The sequence below is a fragment of the Triticum dicoccoides genome, chromosome 7B (assembly GCF_002162155.2).
Source record: "Triticum dicoccoides isolate Atlit2015 ecotype Zavitan chromosome 7B, WEW_v2.0, whole genome shotgun sequence".
Taxonomy (NCBI): domain Eukaryota; kingdom Viridiplantae; phylum Streptophyta; class Magnoliopsida; order Poales; family Poaceae; genus Triticum; species Triticum dicoccoides.
This window is the reverse complement of record NC_041393.1, coordinates 572,680,828-572,692,492: the sequence shown is the minus strand read 5'-3', so window position 1 is coordinate 572,692,492 and position 11,665 is coordinate 572,680,828.

Below are 11,665 nucleotides of genomic sequence, written 5' to 3'. Positions count from 1 at the left end.
AACGCTCACTGTTCATCCAATCGATCAGCTTCAGTTAGCAGCAGTAGCGAAGGAATCGCTCCATCGGGTTCAGTTAACAGCCATCGATCAATCGCTCGGGTTCAGTAACACGTAGCCTGCAGTGCAATCGCTCGGGTTCAGTTAGAGCCCAACGCCTCGCTCGGGTTCAGTTAGAGCCAATGCCTCGCACGTGTACGAGAGAAACGCGCATCGCTCGGCCCCTGACCTCCCATCGTAACCGGCAATCCCCCGAAAATTTCCTCCCCCTCGCTTCTACCATGATTTTTTCTGTCATGGACGGCCCAAAGAATGTCATGCAGCTGCGTCTCCGGCCCGCCCAGGACGAAAAGCCAATTTTTAGTCATGATTTTTTGTCATGGAAGTAGGATCCCACCACATCTATGATGATACCGGGTTTTGTCACAATTATCGTCATAGAAATGTCATATGTATGACAGAAAAAAAATTTGTTCAGCCCAAAATGTTATGGATGTGTCTTTTTTTTGTAGTGCCTGTGGCTGTCCCACCATTGAGTTGCGGGTCCCTTTAGGAAGAAGGAAGCAAAGGTGACATAGCTAGCAGGGGCTACATCAACAGACTCCATCTCATAGGTGATGTCACGGAGCCAGTCATCCGCATCCAGAGGTTGAGTTGAGCTGCGGTAGATGCTTGGGTTGAGACGCATGAAATCCTGCAAAGTTACTGGGGCTGCCTGTTGGTTCACATTGGGGCGAGGAAACTGAGCCATCATATTCTCAATGAACTGGCGGTTCAGCTCGAACTGTTGGATCATACCAGCCATGTACTCAGGCGGTGGTGGGGTGTTGCCGCCACAACCACTACCACCTGGTCTAACAATCCTGCTAATATAAAACAGGGGTAGTTCAACATTGAGAAATTTGCATAGACAAGAATCATTCATGATGAAACATGCATAATGAAAGGAGCACGACAGATACTACATAGTAGTCGGCATATCTTACAAAAGGGGTCGGACATAGAGTTCAGTACACAGAGCTGAGTACATAGACTAAGTCATCATAGCCGGCACGCAGGCTCACGGCATCTAATACCAATAAGCAAGACTATATCAGTCCCAGGAGGAACTGTGGAGGTAGTCGTCGCCCGACAGCTGGTAGTGACGCGATGGATAGTCCTCCACATCAGCAGCCTGGGGGCCGCGGATACTCTGGTGTAGAACCCGACGCTCAGGTGGCAGAAGAGGACCAGGTGCGGGAGCGTAGCCTCCCACCTCTGGCCAACTGACACCGTGGGGCATCACTGTCCTGGCTAGGTAGATTGCAGAACGCGGCAGCTGTCCAGATCGGACAAAGGGGTGCAACAGCATCAGAGCACTGTGAAGGTGCTGACGGGTGGTGTACAACTCATGGCGAAGAGCTCGGTTAGCTCGATCCAGCCCATCAGCATGCAGAACTAGGTTCTGATGGTGGATGGGCTCTCGGGTGATGGTGGAGTAGGCAGCAGTGTAGTATCCATCCGCACCAATGTCGGATGCAATAGCAATGTGCCTGAAAGGGGAAGTGTCCAACGCCCGATACTCTCCATGAGGGCGTGTCTGAGCAGCATAAGCAGCATTGTGGACTGCCATCTCGATGGTCACTCCAACACCATGAGCGGTGTGCATCACAGTAGTGGAGTCATACTCTTGAGAGTAGAGGTGGATAATGGCATGGTACTACTCCTGGTTAAAGTCCTAGAATTGCTCGTACACGGTGTACTCAAGGTGCCAGCGATAACCCAGATATGTCATCATCTCAGCTAGCACAATAGGTGATCCTGAGGCACCAATGGTTGTCGTGTGGCGCACGACCTGCCTCATGGGTTCCAATGAAAACAAAGATGTTTAAATGGAGTCAAATGACAATGTGGGTATTATTCAAAAATACTATTCTAAAGAATAACTATGGCTTATCCAACTTTGGGGTGAATGTGGTCACGAGATCCTAATATTAGAGTTAATAAATTCCTTTAACCCAAGTAGAAGAGAGTTCAGAGCCCCACAGTAAAGGTCGAAGAGTAAAAGACCCTAATACCACCCAATGGTGACGTCGGCCCGTAAGGCACACAACCATGTTAGTAAAAGTTTTGTAGTGACTAGACTCAACTTTGGCCAAGGAGTGTGGAAGCGGGATTCCTATAGGCAGTCGGCTCTGAGACCAACTTGTGACGCCACCAATTCAATCATACACTAATCATGCAGGCAAATGTGTACGATCAAGATACAAGACTCACGAGAAGATATCACAACACAACTCTAAAAGTAAAAATAAGTGATACAAGCATCATATTACAAGCCAGGGGCCTCGAGGCTTGGATACAAGTGCTCAAACATAAACGAGTCAGCGGAAGCAACAATATCTGAGTATAGACATAAGTTAAACAAGTTGCCATAAGATGGCTAGCACAAACTGGGATACAAATCGAAAGAGGTGCAGGCCTCCTGCCTACAATCCTCCTAAACTACTCCTCGACGGCGGCGGCCTGCATGTAGTAGTAGGCACTTCCAGTGTAGTAGGAGTCATCGTCGACGGTGGCGTCTGGCTCCTGGGCTCCAACCTCTAGTTGCGGCATCCGAGAAGAAGAGGGAAAAGGGGGAAACTAGGGAGCAAAGCAATCGTGAGTACTCATCCAAAGGACTCGCAAGCAAGGATCTACACTACATATGCATGGGTATATGTGTAAAGAGGCAATATCGGTGGATTGAACTGCAGAATGCCAGAATAAGATGGAGATAGCTAGTCCTATCGAAGACTACGCTTCTGGCAGCCTCCATCTTGCAGCATGTAGAAAAGAGTACATTGAAGTTTTCCAACTAGCATTGCATAGCATAATCCTACCTGGCGATCCTCCCCTCGTCGCGCTGTGGGAAAGCAATCACCGGCTTGTCTCCGGAACTTGTCTAGGTGTGTTTTATTAAGTATCCGGTTCTAGTTGTCATCAGGTCAAGGTACAACTCTGGGTCGCCTATTACCATGGACACGGCTATTCGAATAGATCAACTCCCTACAGGGGTGCACCACATTACCCGACACGCTCAATCCCTCTGGCCGGGCACACTTTCCTGGGTCATGTACAGCCTCGGGAGATCAACACGTCGCAACCCTACCTAGGCCTAACAGAGAGGTCAACACGCTGGTCTAAATCGTAAGCGTGCAGGGGTATGGGCCCATCGCCCATTGCACACATGCATGTTGCGTGGGCGGCCAGAAACAGACCTAGCCTCCCTAATACAAGAGCAGGCGTTCCAGTCCAATCCGGCGCACGCCGCTCAGTCGCTGACGTCTAGAAGGCTTCGGCTGATACCACGATGTCGGTTGCCCATATCTTGTCCCACATGGCGGTTAGTGCGTATAAGGTCAACGACCCAACTCAGATCAAATACCAAGATCTCGTTAAGCGTGTTATTTTGAAGTAACCGCGAAAGCCAACCAGGGCCAGGCCCACGTCTCATCTAGGTGGTCTCATCCTGTCATGTCCCTCCACCACAAAGATCCACTCAGAGGGCCGTTAGGAAAGTATGTCCTTTCAGCCCCCGGTCCATGAATCAACCACGGGTACTCAATGAGCCGACCCGACTTTAGTCACCATCTGTATAGTATGTAAGTATGTAAGTATATCCCCACGATCACCACCTGAGTAATCACGGCCCGATAGTATAGCAAGGCAGACAGACAAGAATGTAGGGCCACAGATGATAAACTAGCATCCTATACTAAGCATTTAGGATTGTAGGTAAGGTATCAACAACTGTAGCAACAATGACATGCTAGGCAACAGAATAGGATTAACCGAACATTAACATGCTACACTACTCTTATGCAAACAATAGAGAGAAGAATAGGCGATATTTGGTGATCAGGGGGGGTGCGTGGTTGCTCTGGCAAGAAGGAGGGGTCGTTAACTCCGTAGTCGTACTGGGTAGCAGCGGCATCGGTCTCATAGTCTACCGGAGAGAAAAGGGGGATGAAACAATAAATACAATGCAAACATAAGCATGACGATGCATGATATGACAATGAGCAGTGCTAGGTGTGCCCCAACGCGATAGTAGGTGATACCGGCGAAAGGGGGAAACATCTGTGAAAGTATCCTCGGTGTTTCGCGTTTTCGGACAGATGAACCGGAGGTGAAATGTTGCAGTTTCGCTATGCTAGGGACATGTGGCTGACGAACAGGCTGCGTATTAGGATTCATCTCATCGTTCTGAGCAACTTTCATGTACAAAGTATTTTCATCCGAGCTACGGTTTAATTTATATTAATTTTCAAAGTTTTAAATCATTTTTGGAATAAAGATAATTAATTTAATTCAAAATTCATTTTATGACGTCGTCATGACATGAGCATGACGCCAGCGGTCAACAGTCAGTTGACTTGGTCAAACTGACGCATGGGTCCTGCATGTCATAAGCTAAGACTAACTAACCAGGTTTAGTTAGTCTAACTAAGTGATTAGGTTAATCTAAATACGATTAATTAAGTTAATTAATTAAGTAATTAATTATTTTATTATTATTCTTTTTTAAAGTTCCAGGGGGTGGGGGCCCCCTGTCATTGGCACCAGGGGCCAATCAGGCAGCGGGCGCGCGTTAACGAGCGTCGGGCGTGCGGGTGCGGGTGCCCCAACTGGACGCGGCCAGTCGGGGCAACGACGAGGGGGGAAAGGTCGGCGCGGCGCCGGCGTGGCAGCGGCGTGGCCACAAAGGGGCAAAAGGGGATGAGCAGGGCGGGCGATGGAGCGCCGGAGGTGGGGCTGCGGCGTAGGGAGCGGGGCGACGAGGTTGCTAGCCTTAGCAGCGGGAGAACAGCAGCAGGCGGGAGGCGCGGGCCATGGCGGCCACGGGGTGTGCGCGGGGTGGAGGTCAGGGGGCAGAGGAGGGCCACGGCCGTAGGCGGGCATAGGCAGCAGGGCATGCCGACACGCGGCGTGCATGCGGGCGAGTGAGGGGAGCGGCGAGCGGCGGTTGCAAAAAGGTGGGGCACGGGCGTGCGCGGTCGCAGGGGAGCCGGTGGTGCACCGCCCGCAGTGGCAGCAGCGCGCGATGAGCGCGGACGGGATGAGGGAGCAGTGGGACGACGCGGCGACATGCGTGCAAGAGGCGCACGCGTGCGGTGGCCGCGGCAACGAGTGTCGGTGCCAAAACCGGTGGATCTCAGGTAGGGGGTCCTAAACTGTGCGTCTATGGCTAATGGTAACAGGAGACGGGGGACACGATGTTTACCCAGGTTCGGGCCATCACTGTGGAGGTAATACCCTACTTCCTGCTTGATTGATCTTGATGAATATGAGTATTACAAGAGTGGATCTACCACGAGATCGTAATGGCTAAACCCTAGAAGTCTACCCTATGAGATTATGATTGTTGTGATTAAACCATAGAAGTCTAAACGCTCCGGTTTATATAGACACAGGGTGGGGCTAGGGTTGTACAAAGTCGGTTACAGAGAAAGGAATCTACATATCCGAATCGCCAAGCTTGCCTTCCACGCAAAGGAGAGTCCCATCCGGACACGGGACGAAGTCTTCAATCTTGTGTCTTCATAGTCCAACAGTCCGGTCAAAGTATATAGTCTGGCTTTCCGAGGACCCCTTAGTCCAGGACTCCCTCAGTAGCCCCTGAACCAGGTTTCAACGACGATGAGTCCGGCGCACAGATTGTCTTCGGCATTGCAAGGCGGGTTCCTTCTTCGAATACTTCAAAGTGAATTCCGAACACAAGAATCGTGTCTGGCTCTGCAAAACAAATTCTACACGCACCCGTAGAGAATATAATATTTCACGAGTCCAATCCACAAACAATTTTGGTAGTACGACATTACGTCATTACCCGACCATTATTTTGAATCATTTTCTAGCCTGCTGGCCCACGTCTTGGGGGGCGGGTTTTATTGGCACGTCTTGTCAAAGCAGAGGTCGTGTCGCCTTATTACGGGATTTTCATCAACACGGGCCTGGGTAACCCAACCGTTTTGTTGGCACAATTCCTCGGGAATAGGCATGTTTTAAGGCCACGGAGGGGACGCTTGATATTCGTCGCCTTTATAAAGGGTTAGGGCCTGTCCTCTTTCTTCTATGCTAGTTCTTCCCTTTGCCTCCCTCCTCAAGTTCCAACACTCAAGGGTCAATCTAGTTGCTTCAAGCCTCCAGCCATGTCCGGACCCAGCCTTCAAGGCCGGTGGATGGCCTCTTCTATCACAGAGGAAGACATCTCGAAGCTGAGCAAGACTTCTGTCATAGAGGAAGGCCGGCGAAAATCTACCACAGGCTTCCTGCTCAAGGGCAGGTTATTCCTAGTTCCAGATCCAATGAGAGCTTCATGTTCATCTCTCACTTCCTTCGAGGGCTTGGGTTTGCTCTTCATCCCTTTGTTTGAGGACTTATGTTTTATTTTGGGCTGGATTTCCATGATCTAGATCCAGACTCCTTCCTCCACATCTTGGCGTTCGTCACCACGTGTGAGGCCTTCCTCCGTATCTCCCCACACTTTTACTTATGGCTCAAGACCTTTAGCGTGAAACTGAAGGTAATCGGCGGGAAACAAGCGGAGTGCAGAGGCGCTTCAATAAGCGAGCTTATCAACGCTACTTGGCCAAAGGGCTCCTTTGAAGAATCTTCTGATTTATGGCAACGGGAGTGGTTTTACATCACCGAACCCCGTGGTACAAAGCGGGTAGCTACTCCTGTGTTTCGGTCCGGCCCTCCGCCACAGCTCGCATCGTGGATTAAGAAGGGGCTGGACTGGGGATCTACAGATGAAGTGCGGACACTGCAAAGCCGCATACGGAGCCTCATTGAGAGGGACAACGGTCTCATTGATATAATCCAAGTAATGTTAGTCTACTGGATTACCCTGTCAGCGACGCCCTCTCCGCATGTGGGAATTTAATCTGCAAGGTCCATGGACTCTTCAGCACCTCTCTGGCATGATGCTCAGATAGAAGTGGAAATTGTTCTTCTGCGCACGAAAAAAGTGGCCGGATACTACAGAAGACATCGGTCTTGACTGCAACAATCCAGACACTCCGGTAAGTACTCGACCCCCGAACATGATTTAGTCAAATTATTCATGACAATGTACTGATAAAACTCTATCCGGCCAGGGCTGGATAAAGAAGGCGGAGAGAATCAGGTGTTCGGCTCCACTTCTTGAAGATACTGTCGATCCGTTGTTAACGAGGATGCTAGCTCCGATGCCGTATCAAGTGCCGGCGGGGAAGATGAAGAGGAGAATGGAGAGGCCGAGGCAGCTTCCACTCTGGAGGCTCACCGAGCAATTTGTCCGGGGAGATTGAAACCCCTGCTTCCAATGGTGGAAGGGAAGGGCGAACTAACATCCCTTCTCCCCATGGGAAGAAAAGGGCCACCTCCGAAGACTCGGAAAGAGAAACTTCTAAGTGGGGGAAGGTATCCTAGTCATAGGGTGATGTTGACACGCAGTAACCCCATAAAGATAGGCCCTCAGCCGCATCGTAAGTGACTCCGAGTGTTTTAAACATGTTCCATTCTTTACTGGCTATAAGGGTAATCTTTTAAACTCATGTTTGCAATCCGGCACGCAGCCCTCCTCAACTGTCCTCTTCTTCGGGGGATCTACTTTCGGAGATGAGGGAGAGCGAGACGCCTCCACAGATTTCCCTGCCTGATAAGGCAGACGACAGCGAGGTTTCGTTCGAGAGGATCCTTCCCAATCTTCATGTGGCGCAAGGGACAGTGAGGACCCAGGCCGAAGGTAATACTTAGGCAGCCCATGGTCCGGCCCCTTCAGGGAACAACAAAAGTCCTAGACTATCAAATGTCCAAGGGATGCTGGATGCATTGATGGACATTTTGCAGCATGCCTCCGTCTCAGAGGAACACCGTACCTTGATGCGTATGGTGCTGGAAAGAGTTCGGTCCCAGGAAAGCGGATTGAATGAAGCCTTTTCTATCCTGCTGAGAGCCTTCGAGGTACGCAGTGTAATTTTAGTTATATTGTATGTGCAAACTGCACCTGTGTATAGATAGTAGCCCCCGAGACTTTGGTTGACATCCAAAGGAATGCAATCAGAGGATCAAATATATGCCCAGGATATGACTAATTGAAACACAGGTTGTTACATCTGCCCAAGCTATCGAGATAGCACATTTGAAGCAGAAAGTTGATGTGGCGGATGATGACATCACACTTATGAATAGGCGGCTCGACAAGGCGCAAGGTATGTCTCTGGGGCACTCAGTACATGCCAGCATTGTGAAATGAGCGTGGTACTGAAAATTTGTATATGCATAACTGCAGATAGTGCCGCCATAGTTGGGACCCTTCAGGCGGAACTTGCCCGGGCCAAGGAGCAAGCCAGGATGGGTAATGCGCTGCCGAAAATGCAGCCGCCTAATTGAAAGTAGAGCAGACCGCTCGGCGTTAGTGCTACGAGAGAATATCTACCATGGCACTTGAGTTGAAGAATGCCACTAGCGAATGCCAAGATATTGAGAAAGTTAAGAAAGCCAAAGTGGCCGATCTGGACAAGGCCTTACAAGAGGCGAAGGAAGCCCGGTCTGAGTCTAGAGAAGCTCGGCAGGAGATCCAACAAGCTGGGGAGATCGCGGCTAGTAAACCCTTTTTGTTGCAAACTAAGTTTGGCAATCCGGAGTATGCACCGCTGAACCAATGATGGAGTTTAGGGGACCCTTTTATGGATCTGCCGAAGAGTGTTACCGATGCGAATCAGTTTTTCCACGCGCAAGAAGGGCAGGCAATGGAAAAGCTGTTTTGGTCGCAATTTGACACACTGAAGCGTCCACTGTTGAACGAATAGATGGCCTAATGGTCCGAGATCCACATGATATCCGGCGCTGCCATGAAGGATGTCATAGCCCAGCTGTGGCCAAGTGAACCCATTTTGGATAGTTATTTCAGTTTGGTGTGGAGGCTTGTTAATGCGGTGCCGCGTATCGATGCTGTGAAGCGGTCAACATGCATAGAAGGTGCATGGATGGCCCTTGCCCGTGTCAAGATATACTGGCGAAGATGACAGCCACCGATATTGCAGCGGAGAGTCCACCCGGACGCAAGGACCTTAACATGCCAGAACATTACTTTGAAGATGTCCTAGAAGGTGCCCCCTTAATAGAGGGTCAGTGCTCGAAAAATATTATGTTCGAGTGAGGTATCAAAATTGTAATAACAATATTATGATACATTTAAGGATATGTTTTTATACTTCTTTGCCCGAAAAGTTTTAGTACCTCCTGTGCCGCCGTCTTTTTATATATATATTAAATCTAAAAGTTTGCAGTAATCGGCTTCAGCCCCATTGCATATAACGCCGCGGTGTTCGGAAAAGCACTTGATCACACTTAACCCAACGTCTTGGTGCATTAAGGAGGTGTTAGTGCGGCGAACAAGGCAATCGGACTATAGAGCTTTAACACTTTCACTTAGCCATAGGAGTTTGATGGTGGGGATACTATATAGCCCCTGGTATGTCCGTGGTTATCCGAATACGGTGCGATTACATACGTGACCAGAATAATGGTCCTTCGTTTAACATGGAGGGTATCACAGAGATTCCGATGACTCATCGAGTGGTTGACCAGCTCTCGCCACATCATGACAGTTAGTTTTCGGCTTTCTCTACTGAGGTGCTCATCCGGGCTAGCCGGGACACAATCACAGTAGTTCTCCCTTTACTACCCTAGCCGATATAGCAGAATGTAAGCTAGCAAGCACAGGAGCCAGGCAACCCAACTATTTACCAAAGACATGGTTCGGAGCTGATGCATATAAGGCCAAACTCGCGATGCCGAACACTCCCTGTAGGTGTTTGGACTTTACAATATACACCGGGCTGAATACAGCCTGTCGGTGTCAAAACTGGCGGATCTCGGGTAGGGGGTCCCGAACTGTGCGTCTAGGCGGATGGTAACAGGAGACAAGGGACACGATGTTTTACCCAGGTTCGGGCCCTCTTGATGGAGGTAACACCCTACGTCCTGCTTGATTAATATTGATGATGTGTGTTACAAGAGTGGATCTACCACGAGATCAAGGAGGCTAAACCCTAGAAGCTAGCCTATGGTATGATTGTTGTTCGTCCTATGGACTAAAGCCATCCAGTTTATATAGACAATGGAGAGGGCTAGGGTTACACAGAGTCGGTTACAATGGTAGGAAATCTACATATCCGTATCGCCAAGCTGGCCTTCCACGCCAAGGAAAGTCCCATCCGGACACGGGACGAAGTCTTAAATCTTGTATCTTCATAGTCTTGGAGTCCGGCCCATGATGATAGTTCGGCTATCCAGACACCCCCTAGTCCGGAACTCCCTCAGTAGCCCCTGAACCAAGCTTCAATGACGACGAGTCCGGCGCGCATGTTGTCTTCGGCATTGCAAGGCGGGTTCTTCCTCCAAATAATTTATAGAAGATTGTGAACACCAGTGTCCGGCTCTGCAAAAATAAATTCCACGTACCACCGTAGAGAGAATAATATTACACAAGTTCAATCTGCTGACGTATTTTGTGGCATGACATCACACCACTACCAAGCCTTTACTCGAATTGTTTTTACTGTACCGTCTCAGCGTGTTCAGCGAAGCGGTTTCCTTGGCACGTCCTGTCGAAGCAGAGATCGTGTCCCCCTTATTCCGGGATTCCCATCAATACGAACGTGGGTAACCCAACCGCGCCATTGATTGCGGCGCTTGGGAGATAAGCGAGTTTTATCAGGCTGGTGGGGACGCATGTTTCCGTCCGCCCATATAAGGGGATAAAGACCAACCATTTTACCTGCGCCTTCTTCCTCCTTGGCTTATCCATCTCCGCGAACTCGAGCTCCAGCGCCCAAGTCCGCGCATCTCACCTCAACCTTCTCCAAATATGTCCGGAGCAGGAGGCAAGTGGTTGGCCTCCTCCGTCACGGAGGGGCATATCCAGAAGCTGTGCGGCGCCGGATACTTGTCCAGCGACATCACGCACCGGCTCCCCGACGAGCGAGAGCTCATCCCCACCCCCAGGCCCCATGAGAGGGTAGTATTCCTTCCCCATTTCCTCCGCGGACTGGGCTTCCCACTTCATCCCTTTGTCTGGGGGCTCATGTTCTACTACGTCCTAGATTTCCATCATCTGGCCCCGAATTTTATCCTCAACATCTCGGTGTTTATCGTCGTGTGCGAGGCCTGCCTCTGCATCCAGCCCCACTTCGGCTTGTGGCTCAAGACCTTCAGTGTCAAGCCGAAGGTTGTGAAGGGCAGCCAAGCGGAGTGCGGAGGCGCCATGGTGGGCAGGATGTCCCACGTTACGTGGCTGGAGGGTACTTTCATGGAAACCATTAAAGGGTGGCAATCGGGGTGGTTCTACATCACCGAGCCGCGTGACCCTGATTGGGCAGCGGCCCCCGAATTTAGATCCGGCATCCCTACACGGCTCACCTCCTGGAAGGAGCGTGGCTGGAACTGGGGGGATTTCGAGGAGCTGACCGGACTCCAAGCTTGTATCCAGAAGCTGGTGGACAAGAAGCTCAAGCTTGTCAACGTAGTCCAGGTCATGCTCATCCGCCGGATTCTCCCGTGCCAACGACGGGGCTTCAACATGTGGGAGTTCGATCAGGCGCAGCACCAGACTCTGAGCGGGCTCTTCGACACTACGTACGAAGATGTCTGGAAG